Consider the following 15216-nt stretch of genomic DNA (forward strand, 5'->3'; position numbering starts at 1 on the left):
TGGTAAATGAACTCCAAGCTGTGCAGGCATAAACCCTACCCTGAGATTTGTGTGTCAGGAAACTATAGTTTGTGAACAGTAAAAAAAAAAGTGCCCTGTACCAAAACCATATTTTCCTCAGACTTTCCACACAAACGCACCAAGAACTTATGTTCTGTAATTGCCCGTATTTAGTGTGTGTACATGCATGGATATTCCATGCCCTTTGAATCAGTTAAGTGTACTATATGAAGGCATAATTCACTTTTCAGATATGATTTTGATCCAGAATAAACTAAAATGTCTTTTTCATATATCTATCAGTAGATTTTTATCAAACTAAAAGAGAAAGAGCTTTATTTGCTACAGATAGTTTTGGGACACTCTGTATGTGGTTACCATGCATTATTGGTTATCTGAGGGCTTGGGATTATTGTAATTGTATTTTTCACAATGACTAAAAGAAAATTTGACATACCACAAGGATAACCACATGCAGAGTAGTGTTAGGGATGCTCCATATCCCTCTCTCTGTGTGGCTGTTGGCTTTGAGTTCATCAGACTAAGATTTGTACAGTGATTTCGAGAGTCCTTAAAAAGGAAATGTCCTTATAATGTACATATTTTGTATTAAATTGAACAATGGCTTCTTGCATTTTCCATGGTCCAGGGGACGCATAGCACCAACACCTTTCCTCTCCTGATCATAGCACTGTCATTGGAATCTGAACAGAGATTCCATACTAACTTTGGGAAATTTTTCTTATGTTGTTCTCAAGGGAAAAATGAGAAGAACCCCTAAGATTTTCAAGGAAGATTAGGTCTAATTTGTATAAAGAGGGACTCTTGTCAAGTACAGAAGCAACAAAGACATTTGTCCCAGGGGTAAACGATAATTGTTTCCTTGTGTGAGTCAGTCAGAGGTGAGTCCAACAAGAATGAGGGAAAGATGATAACTTCTGCTTGAGGTTAACTAGGTAGCTTCAAAATGGCTACCTTTATCACCAGAATTGTCAAATGCTTCAAAGAAATTGTTCTGGCTGTGGTGGAAAGTTAAGGAGACTATAATCCATCCCCATACTTGTCAGTGAGATATACCTGGCCTTCCTGGAGCTTTCTACTATTACATTAAAGCATTCATGTACCATCTGTTTTACCTATTTGTCATATGGGCTCTCCAAAAGAACAGGATGAGAAAGTTTATATATTGCTGAAGCCATTTATCACCAATGACTTGAAATCCCAGGGGTCCTGCCCGATTTTGCTATTGTTCTTTGTATTGCTTGCAGTTACTTACATAGACTGTACACAGATTTCACTGTAAATCTGTTTTGTGATATAAACCTAGCAAGGGTGAAACCCAATCTCTCTTCTAGCTACATACAACTGGTAGTATGGAAATAGGTAGATATCTACACATCTTTCTGAGAAAGTAGCTATGATTATATAGCTATGACTACACTGTTCCACTTATAATGCTAATTCATCTATTTTAATTCTAGATGTAAGAGGACTGGGGGAAACCAGCTAGTCAGTGTTTCTTTAAGAATATTTAAATATGTATTTAAATATGTATTTTTCAGAATATTGGTCTCTAAGGGAAAAAAAACAACCTGTTTCCCAGACAAACAAGTTTGGAAAATCTGAATCCTTTATCTCTTCCTCCTCTTCTTTTTCTCTCTGCATCACCCACTTGAAATATGTACAATGAAAAGTCAGCTCCAAGTTAAGGTGACCCAAACTTATTTGGCCCTGTAATCTTTAGTTCCTGTGTCAGATGTTAAAAACCTGATATAAGAAGTGAATCCACTCTCAATGGAGATGTCCAGAAAATTCTGCCACTTGCCAGAAGTTCTTTAAAAAAAATGTTATAAAATGGAAATATTGACAAGACCACACACAATTCCCACTACCAGAACTCCATATCCCATCCCCTGATAGCTTCTCTATTCTTTATTTTTATTTATTATTTATTATTTGCCTCCAGGGTTATCACTGAGGCTTATTGCCTGCACTATGAATCCACTGCTCCTGGAGGCTATTTTTGTTGCCCTTGTTGTTTATCATTGTTGTTGTTATTGCTGTTGTTGTTTGTTGGAGAGAGGAAGAGAAGACAGACAGGGGGAGAGAAAGATAGACACCTGCAAACCTGTTTCACCGCTTGTGAAGCGACCCCCCTTGCAGGTGGGGTGCCGGGAGCTCGAACCTGGATTCTAGAACCGGTCCTTGTGTTTTCTGCCATGTTCCCTTAACCTGCTGCGATGTCGCCCAGCCCCCAGCTTTCCTATTCTTTATACCTCTGAGACTATAGGCACAATGTCATTATGGGGTGCAGAAAATGGAAGGTCTGGTTTCTGTAATTGCTTCTTTGCTGAAGATGGGCTTGGCCGGTTGATCCATACTCCCTGTCTCTCTTTTTCCCATCTGTGTTGTGCAAGTGGCAGAAGGCAAGGCCAGCTTCTTTGTGGGTGAAAGTCTAGTCTAGTCCAGCCAGGTGAAGAGGGCTACCTCATGGGGCATGTGCCCTTCAGCCTCAATAATCTTGTAGTGAGGGAACTGAGAGCTGTCCCAAACCATAGTCTTTTCCCCTCTCCCCAATGGCATCCAAACAGAAGCCAAAGGAATAGGGAGCTATTGGTGTCGTCCAGAGCACAGAACAGAGTAGGGGAGAGGGTGGGGTGGGTAGGGCTGGGGTGGAGGAGGTGACAGAAGTTGTCCCCCCACCCACATGTCTTCCTTTGAGTTGGACCAGGTCAAGGATCCTGAGGTCTGACCACAGAGACCTTGCTCTGATTGGCATCCAGCCATTCAGCATCACTGCTTGGGATTAGATTTTCAACTCACTCTGAAATCATAATATTGCCGGCTTGCAGGCACAAGAATATCAGAGGAAACAAAACACTGTTTAAAGGGAGGGGGCAGGAGAGAGAGCTCACGAGGTAGGGTATCTACCTTGCAGTGCACTTGTCGCAGGTTTAAGCCCCTGGCACACCACCAGAAATACAACGGCAGCAGGGAAAACTCTACTGGTTGTGATGTCTCTCCCCCATCCATTGCTATTTATTCTCACTGTCTTTCTCTCCCCCCACCCCTTTCTCTCTCTCTTACTCAAAACAAAAAAGTCATCCCAGACTGCTGAAATCACACATGAAAGAGACTCCAGGACTTTTTTTTCTTTCTTTTTTTTTTTCTTTTCTGCTGAGTGAGGCAAGACAGTTTTTGCTAGGAGGTTAATTTCTGACAATATGAGCTTATTTAAACTGAAGATGATTTTAGGATGGAGAAAATTGTGCAGTGAACCCATCTTAGTTTCCTAAATTCAGCTTCCAAATGAATCAAAGACCTTAATGGTCTCTAGTATTTGTCATCTTTGTATTTTATATGCTACTTTTGTATCATGTTTAGAACTGATAGTTTAAGTGGGTACACAGGGTACCCTGTGCATTCCCTAGTAGATGTTTCACAGTCAATCTAATTCATAGAAAGATAAAGCATATTTATTGAATGTCTGGGTATTTGTATTCTGTCATCCTTTAACAAAAAAATAAGAACCATTCATCTCCCAGCTTATACATTGTGTGTGTGTGTGTGTGTGTGTGTGTGTGTGTGTGTATGTATGTGTTTGTGTGTGTGTTTACTGAAACAAGGGAAGGATCCTGTTAGCCAACAACTGTTTTTTGCTATAGAAATTAATTAATGGGAGCTGGGTGGTGGCACAGCGGGTTAAGCACATAGCACAAAGTGCATGGACCAACATCAGTATCCTGGTTCAAGCCCCCAGCTCCCAATCTGCAGGGGTTCGCCTCACAAGCAGTGAAGCAGGTCTACAGGCCTCTATCTTTCTCTCCCCTTCTCTATTTTCTCCTCCTCTCTTGATTTTTCTCTGTCCTATCCAACAACAACAGCAATAAGGACAATAATAACAATGATAAGCAACAAGGGAAACAAAAGGGAAAAGTAAAACAAAAAAAGAAAAAGAAAAGAAACTCTTATTCTTACTCCAATTAAAACATTAATATCTTGCCATAGTCTGAAGTCCCTGAGTTACCCCTTGTCATGTTGACAAGAACAGTATGTATGCAGATGGACTGAGACAAGCTGCTGCACTAATAGGAATATTACTTTCTTATTGTTTTTTTGCCTCCGGAGTTGTTAGGGCTCAGTGCCTACACTACAAACCCACTGCTCCTGAGGCCATCTTTTAAATTTTTTTTATAGGACATAGAGAAATTGAGAGGGGAGGGGAGGGGAAAATAGGGAAGTACATAGACACCTGCAGACCTGCTTCATTGCTTGTGTGGCGACCTCCCTGCAGGTGAGGAACCAGGAGCTCAAACTGGGATTTGTGTGTGGGTCCTTGTCCTTTGTACTATGTGTGTGTTACCTCCGGGCCCCCAGGATATTACTTTCAACTCCACTGGGCAATAACCATTAACTCTACAGGCAGTGTGAGTATTTCTTAAATATATGACAAAAGTATGAGAACTTTTAGAAATTTTGTCCATGCCAGTTCTTCTAGGGGAGAAGATAGCACCTACAGTCTTTTCTTCTCCCCCCTTTCATGTGTTCCCCAACCTGCATTACATACATGCGCGCGCGCGCGCACACACACACACACACACACACACAGACACACACACACACACACACACAGACAAGTCCACTGGTTAAGAGAGCTCTTTTATCTGAAATTGGAATATTACTCAAAACATGAGCATGCTGTCCTGTGACAAAAATTTGAGGCCTTATCTTTTTTAAATATTTATTTATTCCCATTTGTTGCCCTTGTTTTATTGTTGTCATTATTGTCGTTGTTGGATAGGACAGAGAGAAATGGAGAGAGGAGGAGAAGACAGAGAGGAGGAGAGAAAGATAGACACCTGCAGACCTGCATCAGCACATGTAAATCGACTCCCATGCAGGTGGGGGGGGGAGTCAAAGGCTTGAACTGGGATCCTTACGCCACTCCTGTGCTTTACGCCACCTGCAACTAACCCACTGTACTACCGCCCCACTCCTGGCCTTGATGGATTTTTAGCACGTCAACCTATACTCTGAATGTGTGTGATTGCCCCTGTTCACTGCAGAGAAGGCCCCTAGATATATTTTTAAAGATTTTATTTATTTATTAATGAGAAAGACAGGAAGAGAGAAAGAACCAGACATCACTCTGGTACATGTGCTGCTGGGGATGGAACTCAGGACCTCCATGCTAGAGAGTCCAGTGCTTTATCTACTCTACCACCTCCCAGACCACCCTAGATGTTCTTAGTGGTTGTTACGCTGTGAGGTTCCAATGTCCCCCTCCCACAAGTCCAGACCCATGGTCAATGGTCACCTCCTCTACATGTGGCAGTCCCGACCATCCCATGGTCCCTGGGGTCAGCTGTGGTCACATAGAGGGAAAGGAATCATGTTCTAACTTAGCTGAGAGCAGGCAGCAGGGCTGAGGGCTTCCTCCTGCTAGGAGGTGACAGTGTCCCCAGAAGTGACAGCTCAGCTCCTGGAGGCCACAAGGCCCAGAAGATAGGAGTCCCCCCAGGGGCCAAGGATGGGGTGCAGGACTGGTCACACAAGTCCTGTCCTGGCCTCCCAGCTGCCTAATGAGATGACCTGCCCACTGACTGGACTCAGTGCAGTGATGAGAGTGCCAACCAGCAGGCCATTTACTGGGGGGGGGGGGGGCTGTGGGGAGGTTGCATGGCTGGCCTTGCAAAAACTTTCCATTCCCAGCCCCTCCTGTGGCCCCTCTGTGTGCTACAGTGACCCTCCCCCCCACCCGAGGAGCTGTAACGATGGGGCTGTTCCTCTATAGAGCCACTCCAGGTCTCTGAGGACATGAGATGCTCCCTGAAAAGGACAGCTCTGTGCTCCTGGAGAGCAGCCACTTTGCAGACTGCCCACCTCTGTCCCCAAGCAGGACCAGGCTGTCCCTCAGGGGAGTGGACAGGAAGGGGCGTGTGGGGAGCAGGCCCAGGGTTGGGGAGCAGACTGAAGTGAGGCTAGGCTGGGTCAGCCTTTCAGCTGGTCAGGGGGATGATGGAGGAGGGTCTAGGGAGACAGGAGTGGGGGTGTTGCTCTTGGCTCAGAGGCTCCTTTTGGGATGAGCAGTGTCATGGAGTATTCTGTGACTCTGTGGAGCGGAGAGTGGTGGCTTGTGACTACAAGCACCCAGGTAGTGGATCCGTAGAACAACACTTTATTCAGACCGCATTAAGAGAACACAAAGTTCCACAAGAGGTAAAGTAGAATTTGAATGAACCACAAGCAGCAGACCTCTTCAGATGGGGGGGCAACTTCCATGGTGGGTGTCTCTGGGGCCACGGCCAGAATTGACAGCTCAGGAGCAGGGGGGCACTCTGGAGAGGAATGGGTCAGATGTCAGCCTGGCCCAGGTGCAGCCCTTATTGACTCAGCACTCCCACACCCCCAGCTTTCAGAGCACTGACCCCCAGGACTGTCCCATTCAACCCTGAGGGGTCAGGATGAGTCTCTGTGACACAACTCAAGCTCAGTTCCTCTGAGAGCCTCCCACCCTGTGTGCTCCAGTGAGCCCCACATCTCACCCCTGAGCAGAGCCAGCTGATTGTTGTGAAGCGGAGTGCTGGGGCACTGGGTGTCCTGGGCCAGCCTCAGAAGCTCCTCTGCCTGGAACCATGTGACTCTGCCATTGTTCCTGTGTGGGGACTTGCTGGGGGGCTGCCACCTTCTCTGGGCCTTGAGGGTCTCGTCCTGGGGAGCCAGGAGGGCCATACTGGCCTTTAAGGGGTTCTCAGCATCCATGATGGGGGTTATTTTCCTCATGGTTTCACAAGGGCAAAGGCCGTCTGGTATGCCCCCATCTGTATCCTCCTTGTCCCCTGAGGTCATCTGCAGAAACAGGGACCCAGGAAGCCCAGCCTGAGCCTGCGAGTTTACTGTCTGGGGTTCAGGTCCCCCCAGGCCCAGAGGCAGAGGACCTGTGCACTCAGGAAGTGGCAGGTGCTCACCTGCTGCAGGGGTTGCAGCTCCTCTTCAGGCTCCTTTTGACCTGGCCTCTCCTGAGGCCTGTCCTCCAAGGGAGGTGACAGGTCACTGTGAGGGCATGATCCTGGGTCCCAGATGACTCTGCCCTTGTTCCTGCATGGGGGCTTCAGAGGGGGCTGCCTCCTTCCCTGGATCTCGGGGTCCCCCATATAGTCCTGGGAACCCAGCAGGGTTGCCTCCTGGGAGGGCTGAGCTTCCTTGCTGGTGGGGGGTATCTGCTCCTTAGTGTCAAATGGGCTCAGGCCACCAGGTGTGTTGCCCTCAGTGTCCTGTATGTCCCCTGTGTTCATCTGCAGAGACAGGGACACAGTGAGCCCAACCTGAGTCTCTGTGTTTCTCCCCTCATGAGTCCTAGTGCAGACATATCCCTTGTGAAAGATGATCAGATGAGGGACCCTCTGAGGAGGGCTGGCAGCACATGCTCTGAAAGATTCTCACCCAGAAACCCCACCCCTCATTCCCCATGTGTCCCTTTCCCCACTGTAGGAGGGAAAAGGACTGAGCAGACAGCTCCCCAAGGGGGCTTAGCACTCCCACTCAATCCACAGATTATCCAGCCTTTGGGGAGACTCCAGTGCCCCCACCCTGCTCCTGTTACACCCCCCCCCCAGTTGATACCTCACCCACACCCAGGAGGTGAGGATGTGGACAGAGGCTTCAATGGGCAGACTGACATTGGGTTGAGTAGTCACTTGTATTTGTGAAGAGCTTGAGAGCCAATAAAACAGCTCACCTAATTAGTACACTTCTTAATCTTGTATGTGTGTGTGTGTGTGTGTGTGTGTGTGTGTGTGTGTGTGTGCGTGCGCGCGCGCACATGCAACAAACCCAGCATAGGAAGCTCCAGGGCTGTGGTGTCTTTCTATCTGTCCTCTCTCTCTCTGTGTCTCTCTCTCTTTCCATCTCAGTCCTTGTATCGACTCTCTCAGTAGAAACTTATAACTGTTCATGGCCCCCGGAGGCCCAGATTCATGAAGTGACCTGTGTTCAACCCAGAACCAGCCACGGCCTGCAGAGCAGGCAACAAGCAACACTGCTTGTCTGGGCATCAGGTGCCACAGGGCCCAGTGGCAGAGGGTTATGGATTCAGGAAGTGCAAGGTGCTCACGTGCTGCACAGGTGGCAGCTCCTCTTTAGGCTCCTGGGGTCCTGCCCCATCCCCTGAGGCTTGTTCTCCAGAGGAGGGAGCCAGTCACTGTTAGGGCAGGACCCCCAGTACGAGACAACTCAGCCCTTGTTCCTGCAAGGAGGCTTGGGAGGGGGCTGCTACCTTCCCTGAGCCTCAGGGCCCCCATATTGTCCTGGGGACCCAACAGGGCCACACTTGCCTCCAGTGGGGGCTCAGCTTCCTTGCTGGTGGGGGGCATCTGTACTTCGGTATTAGGGGGATTCAGGACACCTGGCATGTCCTCCCCTGTGTCCAGTGTGTCCCCCGTGGTCATCTGCAGAGACAGGGACACAGTTAATGCCAATTGTTAGCCCTGGTGTCGATATGTCCCCCGTCATAGCTGACTATGAGGAGGGCAGGCAGCACATGTTCTGAAAGATTCTTGGCCAGGGCCCCCCACCCCTCATCCTCTGTGTGTCCCTTTCCCTGTGGCCATCCTCAAGGAGAAGCACTGATAGTAGATTTCTCCCCCAGGGATTTAGCACCCCGACTCAGCCCACAGCGTATCCAGCCTTGTGGGTGACCACAGAGCCCTCAGCCATCTCCTCCCAGTCCATCCCCAGACATTGGGACCTCACCAACCCCCAGGAAGTGAGGGTGTGGACAGAGGGTTCAATGGGCAGAGTGACATAGGACAGAGGAGTCACTGCTAAGAGTCAGTTGTGAAAAGCTATGGAGTCAACAAAATAGCTCTCCTGGCTAGTGTGTTGCTTTGCTGTGTATTAGTGGGGGGTGGAGTGGGAGGGGTTGGCGGCTGTGGAGCTGGGACTCTCCCAGAGGAGGAAGCTCCTTAGCTATGCTGTCTTTCTTTCCCTCCTTTCTCTCTCCCATCTCTCTATCTCTGTCCATCTCTGTCCTTGAATCAACTCTCTCATGAAGCTTAGATGCAGTCACAATACCCATGATGCCCACAATCATGAAGTGACCTGTATTCAACCCAGCACCATCCAGAGCCAGGAGAGCAGGAGACAAGCCACATGACTTGTCTGAGGTTCAGGTGCCCCTGGACTCAGGGGCAGAGGGACTGTGGGTTCAGGAAGTGACAGGTGCTCACCTGCTGCACAGGTTGCAGTTCCCCTTCAGGCTGCTGGGGCCCTGGCCTGCCCTGAGGTTGGTCCTCTAGGTGAGGGGGCCAGTCACTGTAAGGACAGGACCCTGAGTACCAGATAACTCTGCCCTTGTTCCTTCGTGGGGGCTTGGGAGGAGGCTGCCGCCTTCCCTGAGCGTCAGGCCTCCCCATATTTTCCTGGCGACCTTGCAGGGCCATATATGCCTCCAGGGAGGGCTCAGCTTCTTTGCTGGTGGGAGGCACGTGCCCTGTGGTCTCACAAGGGCTCAGGCAGCCTGGCTTGTCTTCCTCTGTGTCTTGTGTGTCCCCTGTGGTCATCTGCAGAGACACGGACACAGGAAACCCAGCCTGAGCCTCTCTGCGTGTCTGTACCTAATGATTCTGGAGAACAGACACCCTGAGGGGACACCAGTTACCCCAACTCAGCAAGTGAGGCAGGAGGCCTCCCCTCACTTCCATGCATACCCAGTCATCCCCGAACTGGGTGAGGCCAGACCCTTCTTCTCAGGCAGATCCTCCCTGAAGACATGGGGTCACACATCACACCCCACACTCAGGCAGTGGGGTGTACCCATCCAGCTGTGAGGACTCAGAGGTGTGGACAGCAGTTCCACTGGCCATCAGAGATGAGCCCTGGAGCTCCAAGAGCCCAGATTCCCTCTGGGTCCCTCAGCAACACTGGGCGCCTCAGGCAGTTGCCCTCAGCTCCTGTCTCCTGTGAGCGTGGGCTTCTCACCAGTGAGCATGGACATGTCACCTGGTCACAACTGTCTAGAGGGAGGGAGCCTCTGAGGAGGGCAGCAGCATTTACTCTGCCAGAACAGGCTCTCACCCAGAACCTCCCATGTGTTCCCACACCCCTGAAGGAAGGAGACTCACTGATCACAGACCTGGAGCTCTCCCACCCCGCTATGCAGCCTACAGCTTATTCAGCTTTGGGGGAACCCTCATTTCCCCTCTTCCTCTGCCTTCACTCTGTATCCTGTGTTATATCCCGGGAAGTGAGGGTGTGGACAGAGGTTTCAGTGGGCCGAGTGATAAGGCAGTTGGGAGTTACACCTAGGAGTCCATTGTGAAAAGGTTTGGAGTCAACAAAATAGCTCTCCTGGCCAGTGTGCTGCTTTGCCCTGTGTGTGTGAGAGCAGGATAGAGCTTGAACTTCCCAGGGAGGAAGCTCCAGGGCTGTTGAGTCTCTGTCTGCCCCCCCAAAGCCCTGCCCCCCAGGTACACTCTTTTGAGAAAAAGTGTACATGGCATGACCCACCCGATGGCCCCAGAATCATGAAGTAACCTATAGTCAGCCCAACACCTGGAAGGAAGACACCCCTGTTATTTCGCTCTCAGTGTGTGTGTGTGTGTGTGTGTGTGTGTGTGTGTGTGTGTGTGTTTGTTTGTGTATGTCTTTCCATCTCTGTCCTTATATCAACTTTCTCAAGAGAAACTTTTATGTAGTCACAGGCCCCATGATGCCCAGAACCATGAAGTGACCTGTGTTCAACCCAGAACCAGCTACAGCCTGCAGAGCAGGGGACAAGCAACACTGCTTGTCTGGGCATCAGGTCCCACAGGGCCCAGTGGCAGAGGGCCTGTGGGTTCAGGAAGTGGCAGGTGTGCACGTGCTGCACAGGTGGCAGCTCCTCTTAAGGCTCCTAGGGTCCTGCCCCAACCCCTGAGGCTTGTTCTCCAGGGGAGGGAGCCAGTCACTGTAAGGGCAGGGACCCCAAGTACCAGACAACTCAGCCCTTGTTCCTGCAAGGAGGCTTGGGAGGGGGCTGCTACCTTCCCTGAGCCTCAGGGCCCCCATATTGTTCTGGGGACACAGCAGGGCCACACTTGCCTCCAGCGAGGAGTCAGCTTCCTTGCTGGTGGGGAGCATCTGCTCTTCATTATTAGGGGGACTCTGGCCACCTGGCATGTCCTCCCCTGTATCCAGTGTGTTGCATGTGGTCATCTGCAGAGACAGGGACACAGTGAGCCCAACTTGAGTCTCTGTGTTTCTGCCCCTCATGAGCCCCTGTGTTTCTCCCCCTCATGAGTCCTAGTGTGGACATGTCCCTTGTGAAAGATGATCAGATGAGGGACCCTCTGAGGAGGGCAGGCAGCACATGCTCTGAAAGATTCTCACCCAGAAACCCCACCCCTCATTCCCCATGTGTCCCTTTCCCCCCTGTAGGAGGGAGAAGGACTGACAGCAGACTACTTCCCAAGGAGGCTTAGCACTCCCACTCAATCCACAGATTATCCAGCTTTTGGGGAGATTCCAGTGCTCCCACCCTGCTCATGTTACCTCCATGGTGACCTCACCCACACCCAGGAGGTGAGGATGTGGACAGAGGCTTCAATGGGCAAACTGACATTGGGCTGAGGAGTCACTTGTATTTGTGAAAAGCTGGAGAGCCAATGAAACAGCTCACCTAATTAGTGCACTGCTTAAACCTGTGTGTCTGTGTGTGTGTGTGTGTGTGTGTGTGTGTGTGTGTGTGTGTGTGTGTGTGTGTGTGTGTCTATACGCAATGAAACCTCCCTGGGGAGGAAGCTCCAGGTCTGTGGTGTCTTTCTATCCACCCCCTCTCTCACTGCTTAAACCTGTGTGTGTGTGTGTGTGTGTGTGTGTGTGTGTGTGTGTGTGTGTGTGTGTGTGTGTGGCTATACACAAGGAAACCTCCCTGGGGAGGAAGCTCCAGGTCTATGGTGTCTTTCTATCCACCCCCCCCCCTCTCTCTCTGTTTCCATCACTTTGTGTGTGTCTCTCTCTCTCTTGGCTTGTCTGGGGTTCACATGCCCCTGTGCTCAGGGGCTGAGGACCTGTGGGTTCAGGAAGTGACAGGTGCTCACCTGTTGCACAGGTTGCAGTTCCCCTTCAGGCTCCTGGGGACCTGGTCCGACCTGAGGTTGGTCCCCTAGGTGAGGGGGCCAGTCACTGTAAGGACAGGACCCTGAGTACCAGATAACTCTGCCCTTATTCCTTCGCGGGGGCTTGGTAGGAGGCTGCGGCCTTTCCTGAGCCTCAGGCCCCCCCGTATTGTCTTGGGGACCTTGAAGGGACATATATGCCTCCAGGGAGACCTCAGCCTCTTTGCTGGTGGGAGGCACCTGCCCTGTGGTCTCACAAGGGCTCAGGCAGCCTGGCTTGTCCTCTTCTGTGTCTTGCGTGTCCCCTGTGGTCATCTGCAGAGACAGGGTCACAGGGAACCCAGCCTGAGCCTCTCTGTGTGTCTGTTCCTCATGATTCTGGGGAACAGACACCTGGAAGGGACACCAGATATCCCAAGTCTGCAAGGGAAGCAAGAGGCCTTCCCTCACATCATTGCATACACAGCCAGCCCTGAACTGGTCTGGCCAGACCCTTCTTCTCAGGCAGGTCCTCCATGAAGACATGGGGTCACACATCACACACTACACTCAGGCATTGGGGTGTACCCATCCAACTCTGAGGATACAGGGGTGGATAGAAGCTCCACTGGCTGTCAGAGGTAAGCCCTGGAGCCCCAAGAACCCATATCCCCTTAGGATCCTTAAGCACCTCTGGCGCCTCAGGCCGTTGACCTCAGCCCCTGTAACCTCGGAACATGTGCATGTTACCTGGTTACAACTGTCCATTGGCGGGACCCTCTGAGGAGGGCTGCAGCAGTCACTCTGCCAGGACAGGCTCTCACCCAGTACCTCCCATGTGTTCCCACTCCGCTATGCAGCCCACAGCTTATTCAGCCTTGGGGAAACCATCATTCCCCCTCCCATCCCCGCCTCTACTCTATATCCCCTGTTATATCCCATGAAGTGAGGGTGTGGTCAGAGGCATTAGTGGGCAGAGTGGCATGGGACTGGGGAGTTACTCCTAGGAGTCCACTGTGAAAAGCTTTGGAGTCAACAAAATAGCTCTCCTGGCCAGTGCGCTGCTTTGCCCTATGTGTGTGAAAGCAAGGTCGAACTGGAACTTGCCAGAGAGGAAGCTCCAGGGCTGTTGAATTGTTCACTCTTCTGCTCCACACCCCGCCCCCCAGATACACTCTTTGAAGAGGAGGTGTACATGGCATGACCCACCCGATGGACCCAGTATCACTGGAGTAACCTGTTTCAGTCCAACAACTAGAGGGAAGGCACGCTGTGTCTATTTCGCTCTCATGCTCTGTGTGTGTGTCTCTCTTTCCATCTCTGTCCTTCTATCACCTCTCAAGGGAAACTGTTATGTGGTCACAGGCCCCGTGAGGACCAGATTCATGAAGTGACCTGTGTTCAACCTGGAAACAGCCACAGCCTGCAGAGCACGGGACAAGCCACACTCCTGGTGTGGGCATCAGGTCCCACAGGGCCCAGAGGCAGAGAGCCAGTGGGCTCAGGAAATGACAGGTGCTCATGTGCTGCACAGGTGGCAGCTCCTCTTTAGGCTCCTGGGGTCCTGCCCCATCCCCCTGAGGCTTGTTCTCCAGGGGAGGGAGCCAGTCCCGGTTAGGGCAGGGACCCCCAGTACCAGACAACTCAGCCCTTGTTCCTGCAAGGAGGCTTGGGAGGGGGCTGCTACCTTCTCTGAGCCTCAGGGCCCCCATATTGTTCTGGGGACCCAGCAGGGCCAGACTTGCCTCCAGCGGGGACTCAGCTTCCTTGTTGGTGGGGAACATCTGCTCTTCAATATTAGGGGGACTCAGGACACCTGGCATGTCCTCCCCTGTGTCCGGTGTGTCCCCCGTGATCATCTGCAGAGACAGACACAGTCAGTGCCCAAGTTAGCCCTGGTGTCGACATGTCCCCTGTCACTGCTGACTATGAGGAGGGCAGGGAGCACATGCTCTGAAAGATTCTCTTACAGGACTACCACCTCTCATATTTCATGTGTCTCTTTCCCTGTGGCCATTGGCAAAGAGAAGCACTGATAGTAGATTTCTCCCCTAAGGGATTTAGCACCCCGACTCAGCCCACAGTGTATCCAGCCTTGTGGGTGACCACAGAGCCCTCAGCCTTCTCCTCTCTGTCCACTCCCAGGCATTGTGACCTCACCAACCCCCAGGACAGAGGGTTCAATGGGAAGAGTGACATAGAATTGGGCAGTCACTGATAACTAAGTCAGTTGTCTGGGGATGGGTGGGTAGGTGGGAGGGTTTGGGGGCTGTGGAGCAGGTACTCTCCCAGAGGAGGAAGCTCCTTGGCTATGGTTTCTTTCCTTCTCTCTTTTCTCTATCCCATCTCTCAATCTCTTCCCATCTCTGTCCTTGCATCAACTCTCTCCTAATGAAGCTCAGATATGGTCACAATTTCCATGAGGCCCAGAATCATGAAGTGACCTGTATTCAACCCAGCACCACCCAGAGCCAGGACAGCAGGAGACAGGCCACATGGCTTGTCTGGCGTTCAGGTGCCCCTGGGCTCAGGGACAGAGGGCCTGTGGGTTCAGGAAGTGACAGGTGCTCACCTGCTGCACAGGTTGCAGTTCCCCTTCAGGCTGCTGGTGTTCTGGCCCTCCTTGAGGTTGGTCCCCTAGGTGAGGGGGCCAGTCACTGTAAGGACAGGATCCTGAGTACCAGATAACTCTGCCCTTGTTCCTTCGTGGGGGCTTGGGAGGAGGCTGCCGCCTTCCCTGGGTCTCAGGGCCCCCCGAATTGTCCTGAGGACCTTGCAGGGCCATATATGCCTCCAGGGAGGGCTCAGCTTCTTTGCTGGTGGGAGGCACCTGCCCTGTGGTCTCACAAGGGCTCAAGCAGCCTGGCATGTCCTCCTCTGAGTACTTTGCGTTCCTTATGGTCATCTGCACAGACAGAGACAGAGGGAGCCCAGCCTGAGCCTCTGTATGTGCTGTACTCATGAATGACAGACACTGCAATGACACACACGAGTAGCCACTTGCCCCCATCGGGCCACAAAGGTCCCCTCACACTCCTTGTTTCTAGTCACCCTTAGACTTGGGGTGAGGCCAGACCCCTCCTCTCAGTCAAGTCCTCTCTCAGGGGATGGACACACACACACACACACACACACACACACA

At 51.3% G+C, this 15216-nt stretch overlaps 1 protein-coding gene and 1 long non-coding RNA gene across 7 annotated transcripts in view; one reads left to right on the forward strand and one right to left on the reverse strand.

Moving 5' to 3' along the window:
• APBA1 (amyloid beta precursor protein binding family A member 1) overlaps nucleotides 1-15216 on the forward strand; it is a 467998-nt gene that overhangs the window by 216510 nt on the left and 236272 nt on the right. The window lies entirely within an intron of this gene.
• LOC132540752 (uncharacterized) lies at nucleotides 6163-6628 on the reverse strand. Its single transcript, XR_009551898.1, has 2 exons — nucleotides 6546-6628; nucleotides 6163-6338 (listed from the first exon to the last, which is right to left on the reverse strand). It is a non-coding gene; the product is annotated as an uncharacterized LOC132540752 (long non-coding RNA).

The sequence above is a fragment of the Erinaceus europaeus genome, chromosome 10, assembly GCF_950295315.1.
Source record: "Erinaceus europaeus chromosome 10, mEriEur2.1, whole genome shotgun sequence".
In the NCBI taxonomy this organism is placed as follows: domain Eukaryota; kingdom Metazoa; phylum Chordata; class Mammalia; order Eulipotyphla; family Erinaceidae; genus Erinaceus; species Erinaceus europaeus.